Here is a 14,245-nt window from a genome sequence, read left to right on the forward strand (position 1 = left end):
AAAATATATTTATTTGGCAAATATACTTATTGAATTAGTTAACTTTATTGGTTATATTTAAAAAGTGAAATTGTCTGCGTTCAATTAATTAATTTTAATATAGGTTAACATTATCATTATTTTTAAATGCTATTGAGATAATTAATATCTCTCGATTTAATTAGAGGAAATTAATTAGTTTAATTAGATTAATTAATTAAGTTGAGATGACCCTTTTTAAGGAATAAATTAGTCTTCTCTATTTATTGTCGACATATTGATTTAGTTGATTAAATCAACTTTAGTAAATGATTCTATTTAACCCAGAGTTAACCCTTAGTTAAGACAAAACTTATTTAATTCCATTTTAATACAGATTATTTAATGAATTTATGTTGTTTTAAAAAAAATTGTTGTTTTGTTTTTGCCCAAAAGTTTGGGCATGATAAATTTCAACAGACCTTTCATCTAATCCTTTCTGTCTCCACACTTGTTTTATCTTGTGAGTAGCAACATCTCTTTGTCTTCTACCTGTAGAAGGTCTTCTAGGTTGTCTTCTTATGTTCTTATTTCTGATGAAACCACCTTCATTCAGCTTGCATTTTCCTTTTGAATCTGCATTATTCTTTGTTGTTGGAGCAGTCTGAGTCTTCAAACTTTTAGAAGTAGTGGTCAATTCAATCTTCTTCCTTGGAGTATTTTTGACTAAGAAAGTTTTCCTACTATCATTATCATTTGAGGAGACAAAATTTATGTCACGTTTAGATGATTCCTCACTGGTAGAACATTTTCCACCCTCCCATCCTAATCTGATGGTATCTTTTGAGTACTTTAGTTAACTCAACATTTCATCTAGTGCTTTGGTGCCACCATCATACTTCTTCCTTAGTTTGAGTTCATCTTGACATTTCTAAATCTCTTTATGAAGATTATCCATTTCTTCTTTTAGCTTCTGACACTCTTTATCCTTGGCCTCTAGCTCTAATTTTTTTCTTCATTGATCTTCTTGGCATCTTCTAGTTGAGTTTTTCAGTTCTGAAATACATTCCTCAGATTCTTCAAGACATTTGTTCAACTGGTCTTATTCTTCAGTAGCACCCTTTTCACATCTTTTGTATTCTTTTCTTACTCTTCTAAGTTCCTCGAGTGGACTTACTATTTCTCCTTCAAGATCTACCTTAGCTTTAACTTCTTCTTCATCTTCTTCATCACTAACAAATACATCTTGCATTTTAGATTGAGTTTCATTATCATTCTTTGATGTATGCATCTCACTTTGTGTCTGTTATGCCATAAACATATGAGTTTCCTCTTCATATCTATTCTAATGACTAATTGATCTACTTTTATCAATTGCACATTCTTATTCTATATAAATCTTCTTGCTTCCACAATCTGATTCAACGGTGCAAGATTATTCACCATAAATTTTCTTCAATCTATCCCATAATCCCTTTGTAGATTTGCATCTATCCACCTTTGAAGATACATCATCAGAAATCCCACTAAGAACAGCCTTCATGGCTTCAGTCATAACTACTTTTTGCTTCAGGTTCAGTAGGAGGACTAGCACAAACAGAGTAACCATTAACAACTAACATCCAAACATCAAAACCTAAGGAGGACAAATAGAATTCCATTCTACAAGCCCAAGTGAAATATTTTGAACCATCAAATAGAGGAGCTTTGGAGGAGAAGGATTCATTCCTTACTATTGCGTTCTTAAGCCAAAATCTACCCAAGCTAGAGAAAGCTTTTGACCAACCGGGAACCTAAAGCTCTCATACCAATTGTAGAAAACAAGATACCACTAAGAAGGGGGTGAACCAGTGGTTATCAACAATTTTAATCCCTTTAATCATATCTATGTGTACAGGTTATCCATTCAAAGACTAAGTGAATATATCAATGAGATAGAGGAAAAGATAAAAAAGAAAGCATACACAAGGACACATCACATAACACCAGATATACAAGGAAAAGTCAAAGTGGGAAAAACCTCTGTGATAAATGTTGTTGGGGTCTACTGCTCCAATCTAGCCTCACGAGCAAAACTGAATACAAAGTTTAGGGTACCAACCCAAGGAGCACCAGCCCCTAAATATTTATGGGCACCAACCCAAAGGAGAACCAACCCCTAATGATTTATGGGCACCAACCCAAAGGAGCACTAACCCTTGCATTGAGCACCAACTTAGTGAAATACAATGAATTATAGAATCAATACAAAATAAGCTCCTTTTTACAAATGAGTTTTGTAACCTCTTTATACACTTCACCCTATTGGTTCAACTCTTCTTTGTTTCTCTGCTTCTCATCACTGTCGGTTATGTTCACTCTTTCTGGTTCTTCTTTTCCTCATCCTTTGCTTTGCCTAACATATTCTCACTCTCTCTCTCTCTACCTTGATCTCTCACTGCTACTGACTTACTGGTTCAGATTTTGTCGGTTAGATGAACTATCAGACTGTGTAACTGGTTACTGCTTAAACCCCTCTTACCAGTTCTTACTCCAACACACACAGTCGCTTCAAAGTTCAACACTTAAACACTTAGAGTGTTTCGCACTCTTCACTGGCATCTAGCATTTAGCATCCAACCTCCTTCATCACACACTTAAATCATCAGTTTACATATTTATACTCATACTTTCCTGCCAAAATAGAAACTCAAACTTTGCACCCTAGGGTTTTCTTCACTGACCTAATCCATATCAAATGAAATTTGATCTTATTTCTAGAATTGACAACCTACAATAAATCAAATAACACTGCCATATTTTATTCTTCCAATACACATTTACTATCTTTAGCAAGACATGGGCCCTACTATCTTTAGCACGACATGGGCCCTACTATCGTCAGTCATAATAAATGATCTTAGTTGTTTTCTTCTCCAAATCTGATCTGCAATTGGACATCCTTCATTGATCATTCCATCACAAATTTGTGCCTTTCAAACTACTTCAAGCCACAATCCTTTACACTCGACCCATGATTTTTGTAGTTTGCATTAATGCGTACTTAGTTAGAAACTACCACACCATCCATCTACCACTACACATTTGCCACCTAGAGACCACATGTTATCTTCGTTGACATCCACCTCAGTTCACTATGTTGGTTCAGGCTTAGGCACCAACCAAAAACACACTACTAGTATTCACCTTATACTACTGGTTCATCTGCCCTACCAATTATACAATAGCTAGTTAACCTTAGTTCCATGCTCATCTCTATTCTATAAGTTGGATCATGTTATCCTAGAATGAACTCGCCAAATCACAACATATGCCTAGAGTGAGACTATGCACATATCCATATGATGAGATTCCTTCACTTTGTCTCTTTGTTAGCTTACCAATTGCCTTACCTATTGGTTGATAAAACATGTCAAAAAACTTTGATGTAAACTTTCTAGCATACTAGTACATATGTTTACTAGATGATAATACTCATGCCTGCATATCGATAATACCCATGAGAACACCATGCCAACAATCTTCATCTGTCACCAACTATGGTAACACCAATCTCCATCTGCATCCTGGTTGAAATCAACATTCTGGAATGAAACCATGTCTACAGATGTTAAGCCTTTCCTTTCTTCCACAATAGCTCGGACATCATCTCAACTGGTTTTACCAAAGTGGCAACTGCATCACTTCTTATCCTTCCTTTTATGTCTTGATAGCTCATCATACCTTCTCTTGTTGATTTGGTTCATATCTTTGGTTTCATGTATTGGAGGCTTCCTCATGATTCACTTTGGTCATCCGGTATAAGCCTTCAACCACTTGCCTTTAAATTATTTGACTATCTTATCCCATAGGGTTATGATGTGTTCCATGCATGTTCTGAGATAAGCAAGTATTACCACCAACCAGTAGGAGTAGATAGACAGTTGCACTCAATCTTCCAATCTCTCAGTGAGAATGGATCTTTGGTACCTACTGACCAACAACTGGTGTGAACCGGTTGACATCAAATTGCTCTCTCTGCTTCCAACATTGCACTAATTATGACTTTCCTGACGTTAAGTAGATACATCTTCAATGAGACATATGACCTAGTAGACTTCCCACTTGTCTTCCTTGCTTTCTTGAGGAAAAACAATTTATGTCAGTCTTCTCTTCATTTGGTGACAACATCTACATTTGGTGGGAGTCCTACTAGTTGGCATCAAACTTGCATACCAGTTACTTGAATATTCTTTATTAGATCAACCTTGTGTGCTTACCAATTACATGCTTACCAGTTGACAACAACATAATGCCAACACATTACTTATCAGTTTACATACCATACCATTCTCCAATACTTACTCACCAGTCAACATTCCATATCGGTCTCCAATACTTACTTACAGGTTAACCCCAACTTGTAATATACCAGTTGACATCCAATACTTACTGGTGACATGCTATACCTGTTGACATCAATGACAACACAATGACAAAATAACAAAGGGATAATGCATTATCTTTAATATCAAATTTTGTATCTACACCCCAAAATTCTAAGAAGAAAAGTGTAGTAGAAAATAAATATTCCCATGTTAAAAATGTTGAGGTAGATGCCATGCAAGTCCCTAAGGTATATATGGGAAACACCATTACTAAGAGTCCTTCACAAGTAGATCCCTTTTATTTGACCTTGTTGATTAACAATAAATTTGTGAAGAATTGTATGATTGACTCTGGACCATCCATTAATGTCATGCCCTTAGGAGTCATGCAGGAGTTAGGGTTGATAGTTGATAACAAACAAGGTAGATTTTATGCTATGGATAATAGGTCTATTCCTATCATAAGAGTCCTAAAAGACCTTGAACTTAAGCTAATCAACTATCCTGAAGCTACCTATAAAGTTGATGTCATAGTGGTGGATGTGCCACCTAATTATGGTATTCTTTTATCTAGGGAATCGACTACAGTAGTAGGTGGCAATGTGCAATTGGATCTATCCTATGCGACTATCCCTATGAATGTAAGTGAAGTGTATTACCCCTCCTCGATCAGCCTCTTTTGTATGTTTTGAGTTACTTCAGTGACTGTTCTGTGGAACATTATTGTATTTTGATTTAGATATTATGCGATGTTATTTCATGCTTTATCTAGATTTATGGTGTATGATTTTGTGTAGAATCTCAGTGTTTATGAATAATGTTATTTTTATGGATCATTATCTTGGATTGACACTTTTCCCTTATATTGCGATGCGTTATTTATGTGTTGCATGTTTGCAAGTGTATTGGGATGCGAGGGGATGATTTCCCTTCACTCACTCCAGTGAGACAGGAACATCACGATTCTCCTTCATCAGTGTGCGTGTCATGTCTGTATATATATGTATATTAGTCTATATGCACATGTGGTTCTTTGGTGCAGGACATTGCAGGTACTAGTACCACGTAGGTACGGGTATTGACTCCACTTGGTTTCATAGGTCTGAGCATGCCTTATATATCTGATGAGAGTGGAGGAGATAGTTGTTGTACACTAGCTTGACTACAGTTACACTCATGTGAGTGTTGTTAGTCAGTTGTCTTTCCCATCTAGTTGCTATGCGAGTCATGGTGCCTTGGTTTGGTCATTTGAGAGTTGTCATTTGATCCTTCTTGGTTTTGTGTGTTTCAGTTTGTTTAAATGGTTATTTAATTTAAATGGATGATGCTGTCTCATGTTGGCGTAATTAGTTGATTATTTTGCTCTGTGATTATTGATTTATTTAAATTAATGATTGCTAGATTAAATGGTTAAATGGCTTAATTTATTGTGTAAAGTTGCATTGATATTTTTGAGAAATTAATAAATTGCCTAGCCATTTAAAAATGTTAAATGTTTATGTTGAAGAAAGTATTTATGGAAAAAGAAATAAATAAACGCTTTCCCTTGTATTTTTCCATTTGGCCTTTTAATTTAATCATTGGAAAGAATTATTATTTTTGGGAAAGAAATAAATCTGATTGCCTTCTTAGTTTTAAAATATTTAAATTTGATTGGATGAAATAACTTTAACCTAGAAGCATAGGTTAAAAGATATTTTTGGGCATCCATTCTGGGGATTTACAACAGGAGAAGAAGAGAATTTTTGGAGAGAAAATTCTGGAAAAACTTTTGCGAGGAGCTAGAGATTCAACCTGGGTTGTAAGACTAGTGTTCCTTCATTTCCTTGCTTTCCTTTGCCTCAGGTTGGATAATCTATTTGATGTTTTGATTTGATCTTGTATATTTCAGTTTTCTTCTTGTGTGATTGGAAAATGAAATCTGCCTGTAGATTCTTTTTAGAATGTTTAATTAGAACAAAGATTGTCTAATATAGTTGATTTTGTGATGCTATTAGCATATGGTTGCATTCAGGAAAGGAATTTTCTCATTTCTTCTTTGTTGTGTGTTATTCATTCATAGCAAACAACTTCTTGATTTACCTCTTCTTTTGAAAGAAAGAATTTTAGATTGGGTTGCTAGGTGCATCCTTGCTTCTTACTGTCAAGAATTTGCTAGCCATTCTTTCCAGTGTGTTTATTTCACCATTTACCTTGCTGCTAACTTTTCCTTGAAATTTTGGAAATCGGCACTCTATGTGTGTGCCCATGAAATAATTCTAGAAATGGAATGTTATTTATGCTTATTTGATTTTGTGATCTTTTGGTTTTAGAATGACTTGGAGGCATGTGTTTTTGGTTTGTTCATAGACTTTACCTCTCCCGTGATGGGCTTGTCTCATCACATGAGTTGGTAGTATCTACTACCCATAGGTAGCAGACCTAGTGGTCGGCAGCACCGCTACACAATAGCAGTGCTATTGGTTGGTAGGACTGCCATTGGTTGGTAGCAGTGCTACTGATTAGTAGGACTTCTACCAGTTGGTAGCGGCTTCTACCAGCGGTAGCGGCACTACCGGTCGACAATACCACTACCGGTTGGTAGCAGTGCTTGTTGGCATTTTTGATGTTTATGTTGTGATTGTCATTGATGGACACACAATTGCATTGAGATCCTCTTTATATGTATGAGTTAGAGCACAACCGGTATTTGTCCCAACCGGTATGTTGTATTATAGTCTTTAGACTATTGATGTTTTGCAGAATGTGTTTCCCAGTCTGAAGTGGCATGTTGACTCCAAGTGGTTCAAGGGATTAAACCAGCATAACACATTTTTACCAATCTTCATTTTTGTCAAATTGGCAACCGATATTTTCTATGAACTGGTAATACTCTGTGATGAGTTACCAACCAACATTTTGTGATGAGTTACCATCCACCGATTGTTTGACGGTGCTGAAACATTAATGGTGCTTTTTGTATCGTGGTACCAAGTACGTCTAGGTTCATTGAACCTAGGAAATTGTAATGTAATCCTATTGGACCAACATGAAATTAGATTCCTTTATAAGGACATCATGTCTAGGGTTTTAGGTTGTTGATGTGGATATAGCGAAAGTTTATGTTGTTGCTAGGGTTCAAGGTGATTGAGGTGTTGGAGAGAATATGAATATGTAGAAGACTGAAGTAATGCTGGAGTGCATTAGGAATGAGCTAGCAAGGATCTAACCAAGTAGTCTATGCAACTAGCTAGATCAAACACATGTTTATTACTCACATCTTTGACAAGTCTGTAGCCCTTAACCAGGTGGGCCCAAAAGCCTTTTGTAAATCCTCTAACAAGGTGGTTCACATATATGGATCTAAAATCCTCTAGCAAGGTAGTCTTTAATCGGACTTATCTCCTAACAGAGCTTGAGATTCCTAACAGGATCTGTTCTGGTAAAGAACATTGTAAGACCTTAACCGGTCTGGTTCCTATTCTGCAGATAGTTACTTGTGAGTTCCATCTCACCGTGGTTTTTCCCATTTGGGTTTCCACGTCAAAATATCTTGTGTTATGGTGTTTGTGCTTCTGTGGGTGAATGCATTATTAGCTATTTGGTTTGCATATTTGTTAACCGGTTTGTCTGCTAAATTGTTTTACCAGTTTACTGTTAGTCTTGCAAAGTGTTTAAGTGCAAAGATTTTTGGCATACTAATTCACCCCCCCTCTTAGTATTCATCAATTGGTATCAGAGCCAACCTTTCTGTAAGTTTAACCACTTGGAAAGAGATATGGGGGAATACACTTTGAGGGAACTTACCCACCGGCTCACTCAGTCTAAGCAAGCCTATGATGATCTTATGGTCAAAACAAGGCATCTCAAGCAAAAAGAAGAGAACATGCAGAAAAGCTGATGGAGCTATCTGAAAATAGTTCTTTAGATGAAGCAGACATGGAAGCCCTAATTGTTGAAGTAAATAAGTTGAATGAATCAAACTCCAACCTAAGAAAGGAGTTGGAAGGACTGACTATCTGGATGTGTCAAGAGCTTGAGAACCAGAGGAAAGTTGAAGATCTGGTGAAAGAAAGAGATCATGAGATCTCCAAGCTGAAACAAGAGATGAGTGTGCTAAATACTCAACTCCATACAAGCAAAGTGGAAACGAAGACATGCAAGGAGAACTAAACACTACCATCTCTGAGAATGAAAACCTATTGGAAACAAATGCTGCTATTTCCAAAGAACTCTCTGAGTCAAAGGAAATACTTGCTAAGCTCAACAAGAGTACTGTCAAGCTAGAGAAAAAGCTTGAATCTGCCAAACTAGTCAAGAATACCAATGGACTTGGTTATTCTGGTCACAAGGAAGGTGAGACCTCTGGTATGAATACTGGAACATCAAATAAACAACTGACATCAAAGGATAAAGGTAAGCAAAAATTTAAACCTGTTCGCTTTAACTATCTTAAAGAAGGACATACTGCAAATGTGTGTAGGAGTAAGGCTTACAACAATTTTCCTTATTTCCTAAATGATAAGCCTAGATCCTATAGATTTGATGGTAACTGTTATGCATGCAACAAGTATGGGCATGGAGCATATGAATGCAAGTTTGTTATGAATAACACTAGAAGATATCCTTAGAGGATCCAAGGAGTTGGTCCTGAACCTTTTGTGAACCGAAATCACAATCGGTTTAATGCCTTCAATCATCAGCCAAGAAGCAGTGGTTATCAAGTGGCAACCGGATGGAGAGAAAATTGTATGATCTGTCATGGTCATGGTCACACTACTGCAACATGCAGAAGGAAGAATGGAAACATGAACAATGGACCTTGGAGAGCACTTGGATTGGTATGCTATCACTGCAACAAAGCAGGTCACATTGCTAGATTCTATAGATCAAGAAAGAACATATCTAATGATATATCAGTCACTCTAGACGGAAACATTGATGTTGACACTATTCAAGCAGACATGAACAAAATCTAGAAGGAGAAACCAGTGGTGCTACAAGAGGAACCGGTTTCTACACCTAGTGTGGAAATCAAGGAACCGGCAAACTAAGCTTCAGAAAAGCTTAGGGGGAGCAAACAGTGAAATGTTTCGAACCCCCGGTTTACACCGATAAAAGTCCTTAACTGGTATGTGATACCTGTCATTTGGTAGAAGACCAAAAATGATAAAAAGGCAAATTAGGGTTTACGCCCTAATGGAGGAGCATTAATGACAGTAGGTGAGGAATATGTTTAAAAGAATTTTTCAAATCATTTCTCACTATCAGTTTTTGAGTGAAGAAATTTTTTTCAAAGAGCAGAGCGACGAAAAGGCGATTTGAGCAAAGATTTTGAGGAATTGAGAAACCGTGAAGGACATTCAAATTCAAATTGGAAATGGTCAAGTGGAGAACACAAAGCGGTGATTCAGCAACCGATGGAGTGTGAAGTGAAGGAGAATCAGTAAGCCCTAATTTCATGTATTTCAAAAGGTATTTCTCGAGTTCTTAAGATTTCTATCATGGCTTCCACATCTCATACCAGTTCTAGTGCATCTGTCGAGTCTGCAAGTTTTATTCAACGGAAGTCAAATTATAATGCCATATCACAAGTTCCAGCAGGTGTGATAGTAGAAGAGGGAATTTCTAACTACGTAGATTGCAAGATTGAAGACCTAGGGTCTCTAGCTATCCACACCCAGTTAGGTTTATTTTGTGGAAAAGATAAGAAGATCAAACCAGAGTAATATTTTGGAAAAGAAAAAGCTCCACAATGCTATTTACTTCCTAGAGGATTTCACACAGGATCATATAAGGATCATTCTGAGCAGAGTCCATGGTGATAAGATGTACCTGGAGAGAACACATGATATCACGCTGCAGGCAATTCATGCAATCACCAGATTCTACAACACAGGAGAAGTGTCAGTGCTGAGGACAGTAAGCAAAATTGAAATGTCCAAGCTCACCGATTTAGTGAGTGACTCACAAGGCATGATAGTAAATTCTATCAAGGATGATTTGGTGAAGTATGCATGCATGGTGATTGGATACCAGACATTCTCAGCCAATAGAATTAGCTATGTATCTGCTGTAGTGGTAAATGCCTCTTACCGGATGATAAAGGAGGATGCATCATTTTATCTATACACCAGTATGCAGAGACAAATCTTGTTGAATCTAAAGTCAATCAAACATGATAATGCGCTTAGGTTCAAGTTTGGACAACTACTGGTTGGGTTGTTCTTCTATTTCCAAGGCTACTTTTCAGGAGTAGGAGATGTCCAATGGTCTGGTGACCAACCGGTGACCACGAAAATCAAGGAAAGCATTGAAGCAATTGGAATCGGCTACCTTGATGTTTTGAACAAGTATTTCGATGAGTTCAGAAGAAAAATGAGCCAAAGAGTGAGGATATCAGGTGACATTGTCAAGAAATATGAAGACGATATCTACTTCACCATCCAAGTAGATAAATGCATAATGGAGGCTATTGAGCCTAGACAAGAAGAAGTGGAGCCAATAGGCTATGAGGTGATGTATGATATGCTGGAAGGGTATGCCTCTACGCTTATTGCCTCACTGCTTGATCCTAAGGCAAAGAGAACCGACACCTAACTAGAGAGGATAGCACCGGTTGAGGAACCACCAACATTGAAAGAAAAAGAACTAGCAATAAAGAAGGCAAAGGTGGTGCCTGCAGCATCAGCACCGGTTACTACTACAACTCCAAAAGTGACCAAGTGGTCACCAGCCAAGAAGAAACTGGAAGCATCACCAGCTAAAGTTTTCAAGAGAAAGAGGAAGACAAGGAATACCTCTCCAAACTCAAAAGAAACTGTGTCTGAGGAAAAACTAAAGAAAACACGTCAAGCAAAGAGAAAGACAAAAAATGAACCGACATCATCTGCATTGATAAATATAGATATATCTGTAGACACCTAAAAATGGTCAACGCTTGCGGAGTCCCACTTTAACATTTGCGCATTGCCTCATTTTAGGTTTTTGCGTCACATTAACATTTCTCCTATGTCACGCACTTGGTTTTTATCATTTGCGAGCATCGAGTCGTTCTTCTACATTCTTCATTCATCTCGCCTTCGAATTTGGTCTTGTCGACAACAATCTTCAATCATGATTTTGGTCAATCTTATCCTATCGCATCAATGTGCTTGCTCATTTGTCATCATTTTGGACATCGTCAATCCTAATTAGGGTTTTGTCCTCTTATCAATCTTGTCATCTGGCGATCGATTTATCATCAATCCTTATCATTTTCAATCTTGTCATTTTAACGATTGATTTGTCATCAATCATTGTCATGTTCGATCTTGTCATTTTTGCGATCGATTTGTCATTGATCGTGGTCATTTTCAATATTGTCGTTTTGCAATCTATTTTGTCATCAATCATCATTCTTTTCAATTATGTCAATATTGTCATTTTGCAATCTATTTTGTCATCGATCGTCATCATCCTTCTCAATTATGTCAATTTGGATCAATTTGTCATTGTTCCTCGTCAATTGGCGCATTTTCTCAATTAAATCATTTATCACATTGGTCATTTATCAATTCAAAATCATGATTGATATCAATTATCTTCAATCAAGACCTAATTCTCATTCTTGCATTGCTAATTTGTCTTCTAGGGTTTTATGATTTAATCATTTAACCTTGTGTGTCATTTCTTCCTCTAGGATTAATAAATTGTTTATTTATCCTAAGTCTTCTTGTCACAATTAAATGTTCATTTAATTGGCTAATTATTCCTCTTTGTGAATTAATTAATAAATGATAAATTATTAATTAATTTACCTAATTTCTAATTTCCATCAATTTCTTAATTCCTAAATTCTTAATTCTCTAATTTTCTATTTTCTAATTCCTAATTTCAATTTCCTCCTATTTCTCTCCTAAATTCATGGAAATGACATGTCAATTTGTCATAATTTGTCATAATTTGTCATAATTGACAATCAATTAATTTTTGACATAGAAGTTTGTCATAATTTGTCATAAATCATCAATCAACAAATTTTGCATAGAAAGTGCATAATTTGTCATAATTTGTCATAATTGACATAATTGATTTGCAATTTCTATTTGAATTGAATCATGCTAATTTGATTCATTTCTCCAATTTGTCTATAAATTGGATGAATTTCTTCAATCAAATCCTTTGATTCTTGACCCCTAATCAGATTATCGAATTTCTAATCACTTTGTCAAATCACGCTTCAAGTACTCTTGTGCCAATGTCAATCTTGCTTTCACGTTAGGTTTATGCACTAGTAGGTGAGATCCACAACCAAACTATTTGAAGAGGAAAGAAGAACAATGGAGCCACATGAAGGAAGCATTCAGATCTACATATGGATTGCATAGTGTTTACTTTTGAATGTTTTATCTTTATGTCTCTATTGAATGTGTTTAGGATAGATCATTGCAATTGTGCTTTCGTGATTGGGCTAGATTAGTTTTTTATAATGCTTGTGATAATTTCTGAATTCCTATGCTACATTAATTGGTGAATCCGACATGAAACACTAACCATCTAACCCTTTAACTATGTTTTTGAGTGCTTTTGAGTTGATTTGCAGGTCAAAAACCCAAAAATAGGGCAATGCAGGACTTTCTGGGGACTTCTGCACCTGTTTGAGACAACCTGCGCCTATATCAAGCAACTTGCGCCTGTGATGAAGACATTCTGTGCCTATGTCATGACTTCTGTGCCTGTGTCATGACTTCTGCGCCTGTGTAAAGTCCAGAACAGAGGTAAAAATGCAGTGTTTTACTTGAAAATTGTCTTGTTTTTGCATTTTGTTATCTGTGTTTTGGTTTTTGGTACTAATTATCTGTGTAGCATCTTGGCATATGCATGGCAAAGACAACAAATGAAACTACTAACATGTTTTATGCAAAATTGATAGTCAAAGACTAAGCATATCATACCTCTGACTTGGGTTTTGCAGGTTGCCTTGGAGAAACAACTAAACTTGGTGTTTGTCATTAATGTTTTAGGCACCTAGTGATTTCTAAATAGGTTGGAATGAATATATTTTTGCTTTGATTGTTGAGTGTGACATTGGAGTAGGAGAGTATGCTCTCATCCTTCTTAGGGTGATCAGAAATCCAGATCTTCGATACCATGCTCGTGTCTTTGATTGTTTGTCACCTTTAGAGGGCCTGCCTTCCTGACCACTTTGCTTTTGCAAGCAAGTGATAATCGTGAGAAGGGAATGACCCAAAGTGAGTACGACTAGAATACCTTGGCATTCTAACTCACTATAAACAAATACCTGATGAGCGAAAGCTTTGAAGGAAGGGTTACGTGGGAATTGCAGTTACTTGGGAAGTGATGACCCTTGAACTCTTTCTCATATCAACATCTAAGTAGGATCTCATGGTCTAAATTGTGCTTGCGCGACTACATTTTTTTGGTATCTTGATGGGCTTAATGTCTCAATCACACTTGCGTGACATCAAGGAGTAACACTTAACAGAAATCCTTACTACACACCTTGTTTTAGAGGCCAAAAAACCCTTCTAGTTGCTTGAGAAGGACAAGTTCTGACACTTGGAAGAGATACTAAGTTCGCCATGGGGAGATTTCCATGGGGACTGATGCTTGGCTGCCCTGAGAAGTGAGTGTTGTGGAGGGGAGCCCATGGGGTCAAGCATCTATGTATTCTCCTTGAATCCCATAACAAGTCTACCTCTCAAGTACCTAATGTCCTTGCCTACCATAAGAAATGTGTGAATGAGCATGATTGTCTTGAGTCTAAGTTGAAATATCTTGTCTTCTTTGCTTGTCAAAAGTTGAATTGTATCTCATTTCAAGAACAAAAACAAATTGATCCAACATAAGATTAAACACAAGAGACATTCATCCAACAAAAGTTCAACAAGATTCAAAACTCATCTTCAAACATGGTTAGCAAACATTGTTCAAAATCT

This window comes from Cryptomeria japonica, chromosome 6, assembly GCF_030272615.1.
Source record: "Cryptomeria japonica chromosome 6, Sugi_1.0, whole genome shotgun sequence".
Lineage (NCBI taxonomy): Eukaryota > Viridiplantae > Streptophyta > Pinopsida > Cupressales > Cupressaceae > Cryptomeria > Cryptomeria japonica.